This window comes from Nycticebus coucang, chromosome 17 (genome assembly GCF_027406575.1).
Source record: "Nycticebus coucang isolate mNycCou1 chromosome 17, mNycCou1.pri, whole genome shotgun sequence".
Taxonomy (NCBI): Eukaryota; Metazoa; Chordata; class Mammalia; order Primates; family Lorisidae; genus Nycticebus; species Nycticebus coucang.
Genome location: NC_069796.1, coordinates 44,562,058 through 44,568,057, shown reverse-complemented (window position 1 = coordinate 44,568,057; position 6,000 = coordinate 44,562,058).

The following is a 6,000-nucleotide window of genomic DNA, read 5'->3' as shown; positions in this document are numbered from 1 at the left end:
AAGTGATGGTGTGATGGTCTGGATATGTTTAGTATAAACATATTTACTTGTATAAATTATACTCTTTTTAACCTTTAATATTTACCTTTTGGGAATATATATCAAAAGTATTAACATGAAAATTCACTTCAGATAGAGTAGTTGAACATTTATGAGTCTTTCCAAAGGGAATAATCATAAATGCGGAAAAAGATTTAAGTGCAAAGACATTTACCAGAGCCTGGCTGGTAAGAATAACATGAGTAACAACCCAGCACCCAGCAACAGTGCAGAGTCGCAAAAATACAATTATGGAACTACTGAAAATTAAGACTAAGCATAAAGAGAGAAGTTGAAACTATTCCTACAGTAGGTATTTTATGCAAAAGTACTAATTTTGTGTTTATAGAGCCAGCCACAGCTTATTCCTTCTCTCTCTCTGGAAATGAATACAACTGATGGTTAATGTGGCAATAAAGTGCAGATAAAGTCATAGATGATTTTTATTTTCTTATTGGTTTTCTATATTTTTGAATGCTTTACACAAGCATATTCTATTTTTATGATCAGGAGAACATGACTATTATCTTAAAAGTACAAGGCATCCCACCAACACAGACATGTGGATTTTAAACAGTCCTGAGTAACAGTCATGGCAGGACTTCATTTCTTTCCACACCTGGCTCCTGTCGGTGTTGCCTTACCCGGAAGAGGGGAAGGAATCATCATTCTAATTTCTGAGAGAGTCCAGTTCTCCCAACTGGGCAAAGGAGTGAGTGAAAGTATAAGAGGAGGCGCTTCAGGGGAGTGTGAGGAGGGCTAACCTGCAAGGCAGTCCATTTTTAACACTGGAATACCCTCATTCTCTGAATTATTTTAATGACACCTTATTGGACTAATTAAAATCCTACCAGATAAAGATTAATTTGAGATAATAATCTCCTCCCTATAAATGTGAAAATAAATTTAAGAGCAATAATCTCTGTGTGGATTACAGCTCTGTTCATTCATTCACACTTCCATAAAATTTGTGACAAGAGCAGTCCGACTGAATACATTTGAGGGAATAGGAGTTTTCTTATGGGAAAGAAAGGTAGGGCTTTTGTCATGTGCTGCTGAGGAGGGCTTGGGGCAACATGAACATGCTGGATAGTTTCTTAGTATCTCTAAACTTCAATTCCCTTACTGTGTCATGGGGAAAATACCCATAGGGTAAAAGTGCCTATAGAACACATAATAGCAAGAACGTTGGAGTGTGCAGAATGGTGGAGATGGGAATGGTGACAGTGGTGGCACTGATAGTGATGAGGAGAGTGGCTCCAAATGCGTGGGAAGACCCCGAGCATCATGGGGCTACTGGAAGGGAGATGGAGTTTTTGCCTTTCACCACCTGGCAGCTTGCGCCTTCCTATACCTAACCTTAGAAATCAGGCAAAAATGATCAATTAAGAAGTTCCTGCTCCCTCCTCCTACATTGGCGGCTGCCAGTATGGTAGACACAAAATCTTCCTTGTTACTCACTTGCTATCATACTTCAAAGCAAATTACTCACTGGTGTCTCAGTAGCCTGCAAAAAAAATTAATTTATCTTCAAAATTTGTTTTCATCCAGGGAGTAGCTGAATCATCCAGGGAAAATCTGAGTCAATTACCAGTGAATCAAGGAAATGGAAATGGCATTTTACAGTTAGGTTGCAACTGAATAAGGAGGACATGATTGGGTTGTTTGTAAAGTTTGCCTGGTGTACCTTATTATAATGTAATGGAAACCCATAAGGAATAGCTAATAACATTGAGCATAAAGTATTACGCTTTCTCAAAGTGCTATAGAAAAGCCAAATTTTACTATTTATGCTCCTATGTAAACATCATTAAGGCTAGGTTCTGTATTGCCCCAAAAGATATATTTTAGTATCTCCTGCAAAATTAGAGCTGAATTTTATGACTCTCTTTCCATGAGTATATGCTCCGTCAGCAGATGTTAACTGAAGATGCATGAAGAAAAGTCAGTCTGACATCAGCCTCTTTCTAGTGCTTGCTGATGTATATATAAAACGTCCCCACCACCCCGGCTCGAAGGCTAGAATAAACTGCTTTGCTACAATGAACAACATAAGTCTCTGGGCTCTCTAAGCTCGAGAAGAACTGTTTTTACATGCAAACTATAAACTGTTTCATACTCTTCCCAACTCCGTGATATCCAGGAGTGGTCAAGTTTAACCACTGATGGGTTCATAATAATGAGTATGTGGCTCAATCTGTATGTTTCCCAACTGTTGCCCAATGCTGTATCTGCATTTTATTGGCACAATTTCCCAATTGTGGGTAATGACTCAGCAGTCGTTCACTGCATTAACCTGAGGCCAGGTCAGCTCACAGCCTGGGATTATTTGTCCTTTACAATAACTAATGATGTCCACTGAATAAAGTGTGTGTGTTTGTGTGTACATGTATGCACATGTGTATTTTACATTGAGTTCCCCCCATCTCTTTGTTATCGTAATTTCTTTCCCTTGGATTAGAGATAACAAGAGTTATTGAGAAACTCTGGATTTATAGTTTTTCTTTTTTTTTGTAGTTTTTGATGGGGGCTGGGTTTGAACCCGCCACCTCTGGCATATGGGGCCGGCGCCCTACTCCTTTGAGCCATAGGTGCTGCCCGAGAAACTCTGGATAGTGAGTCAGAAGATTATGGTTACAATCTATATGTTTGGACTTGAATAAGTTATTTAAATTCTCAAGGATGAGATTTCTTGCCTAGGGAAAGAAACCTGTACTGTCAGGGAGTTGAATTTAATGATCTCTAAATTTCTTTCGTTTTCTAAAATCACATGCTCCGGGATGTGGGATGTCTGGGGACGATGTATGGGGCATGGAAGAGAAGAGTAAGACGCACTCCAGGCCCCTGTTAAAATGAGTGATCACCTGATAAGGAAGCAGCAGATACGGAGTTAATGGCTCTTCAAATGATGATGTCGGTGAGTATTGAGTTGTCATGGAAGGGCAGGCTACTGTGAACTGCACTGGGGGGAAGTTTCACATAGAAAGGACTTCTGTAAGAAGAGATATGGGGTGGCCTTCAGGTCACAGTGACAAAGGGCATTCCTGGCAGGAGAATCAGCAGGAGCAAAGGGGAGGACACAGGATGAACACTGGGTCTGGTTTCTCTCTTCTCTTCTGTCCCTTGCATGTTTTTTCAATTTGCTTTCACTTACAAGGAATCTGCTTTTGTGCATCAAATATTGCTTTTCTTTCTCTTGCTTCAAAGTTCTAAGAAGGGCTTATTAAGAGTCTGCAATGATGGACTCAGAATCTCTGGGTGAGCCTGGAGTTTCTTTAGGTTTCAGGAACACAGATTAATGATATTTTCCACAGCAGAGATTCCTGGCCTCACAACCCTCCCCCTGTGATGATATCTGAGAGAAGCCCACACATGTGGTGCACTCTTCCCACAGGTGCACCAAGGCTTTGAAGTATCACTGGCTCCCAAGCTCAGGTCTCATTCTGTTCTATTCCATAGGAGAATGTACACCAGAACGCAAGTTAGCAGGGGAGACGCTGTTATAGGCATTACTTTAGTTTACTCCATTAAAAGGGTTCCCTTGCAAACTTGGTTAATCTAACCATTTTTAGTCGATAATAATGACAGATTTCATTTATTGAGCGCTTGGTACATGCTGGGCATTGTGCCAAGTACCTTAGCAGACTGTTATCTGGGCCTCACAGTGACCCTGTGAGGGAGGGACAGTTATAATGCTCATCTTTTCGTGTACCTGGCTCTGTGTCAAGTGTTTTACATGGATTACCTTATTTAATTCTAACCACGGCACTGTAAAATGTTTACCAGTGTTATCACCATTTTATAGATAAGGAAACAGACCCTGTGACAGGAAAAGACTGGTATAAATGTTTCCCTGACAGCAAGAAGCAGAGTTAGGCTCTGCACCAAGTTTTTGTGACCCCAGAGACTGTGCTCTTAATTACAATAATATAAATAAAAAATTACCTATAAGCATCTCCCTCAACTGACCATAACCCAAAAATAGGGCTGTCCCTGTAGTTGAGAGATACTGAGGTACAAGATTATTTTCTGTGATTTCTTTTACTTTGCACTGAATATGGATTATTTGAATGAGGCAATCTGGAAAGAAAAAAGATAAATGGTAATACTAGGACACTCATGCCTTGCTCAGCAATAGCATTTACTGTTTGAGATAATGACTTAGAATTGTGATGTTTTCCCAACTAAGTGGTGTGAGACTGGACTTTAACTTATCTTATGGAGAACATAGATGATGTACTCAGGTTTTCTGGAAGCTCTTAGGCTAATGTAAAAATCATGGGAGGACTATTTATAACTGACCCTCAAGCTCCAACATCTGGGCTGAATAATTAATACACCTTTTGATTAAGCACTTTCATCCTAAATGTTCACATGGATGTAATCATGGAAGTCAACACCTACCAATCATGCACGGGGATTAAAAAGGACATGACCTGGCAGGCACCAAGTATCCAGTTGTGCAATAAAGGAGTCACAGAATAGACATGGGGAGACAAGCAAGAGACTTGTCTTACCGCATCAGTGCAAATCTCTCCTGTACTTGTGAATGGGGACACATACTGTCTACCCGCCTCCTTGCCTGAAAGTGATGCCAACTTGGGATAGAACTGCCTTGCATATTTAAGTTAAATATTAAATCAATGAAATTTTTCTGTAGGGTCTGCATAGAGCCAGCCGTTGTGCCAGACAGCAGGAAAATAGAGGGGAAGAAGACACAAAGGGCTTCCCGGCCACTTTAGCCTTATGGAGTGAGCTGAACAAATGTGTGATGACATTGACAATGTACACTGGCCACTATGAAAATAAGAGGAGAGGCTGTTATGACAGCTCTTAGAGGGGAGTAGATCAGGGGTGGGGAAGAGTAGTTTCAGGAGACACATCCAAATTCAGACTAAAACATGAACAGGAGTTGGCCAAGCAAGAGGGAGTTGAGGTTGTAGATGAGGCAGAGGAAAAAGCCATTTGAAGGCCAGCAGAGATGGAAGTCTGGTGTTGTCTCAGTGGTGGAGATAGCGATAGGAAGAGGAAAACAGGAGAGAAGGCAGGTCAAAAGACAAAGTAGGTGAGCTAGGCCAAGTGCTGATTATGGAGTGCTTTGTAATTTGTGCTCAGAATACTGAGATCTTAATCTAAGGGCAATGGGAAATCATTGAAAGGTTTCAAGCAGGCGTCTTGCAAGGCAGGTGTTAGCTGGTGGTAGGGGAACATGGTCATGCTAATTCCATGTAGCTAGTCCAGTAATTTAAGACCAACAGGAATTATCTTGGGGTGGATTTCCTGGATTGTTTGCCTGTATCATCTTTCCCTTGCAATTGCAGAGAACCCCATGTCTAGAATGGCTCCTGTGCTCACAGGACATTTCCCAACACAGGTGCCGGGCTAGATGGAGGGCTTGGTTGACATGAAGTCTGGGTGTTTTCAGCCCTGTCTATCACTGAGTTAGTATTCTCTTGAGGAGAGATCAGAGTGTGAAATGGTTTTACTCCACTCTGCACTGGACAAAAGTGGTCAGTGGGCAGTGTGTACCCTAACAAGTTGTGGTAAGGCCTCTGGGCCATGTACTAAAGAACTATGTGTAGGTAATAGTGATCCAGAATTGGGGATATTAGTCAAAGCAGGCTGACTTCTTGTCCAAATGTCTCAGATTAATTTATTGACACTCATAGACAGTGAAGTGGGCTTCACTCCTGTTATTAAATAAACCAGTTTAATGCTGATCTCAAGATTAGAGGGTGGCTTTTGTTTAACGTATAATGCCTCTCCTGACAATATTTTACACTTGGCCTCCTTCCTCCCTGATTGCTTTTGGGTATCTGCTGTCCATTGTGATATTACCCAAGAATGAATGTATGGTCTTGCCACTGAAATCAGTTAAGGCAACACAAGCTCTTATAACAGGTACTGGGAGTGCTATAGTCTTGGTTGAAGATTTGCCAGAATTTCAAATTGATTCTTGAA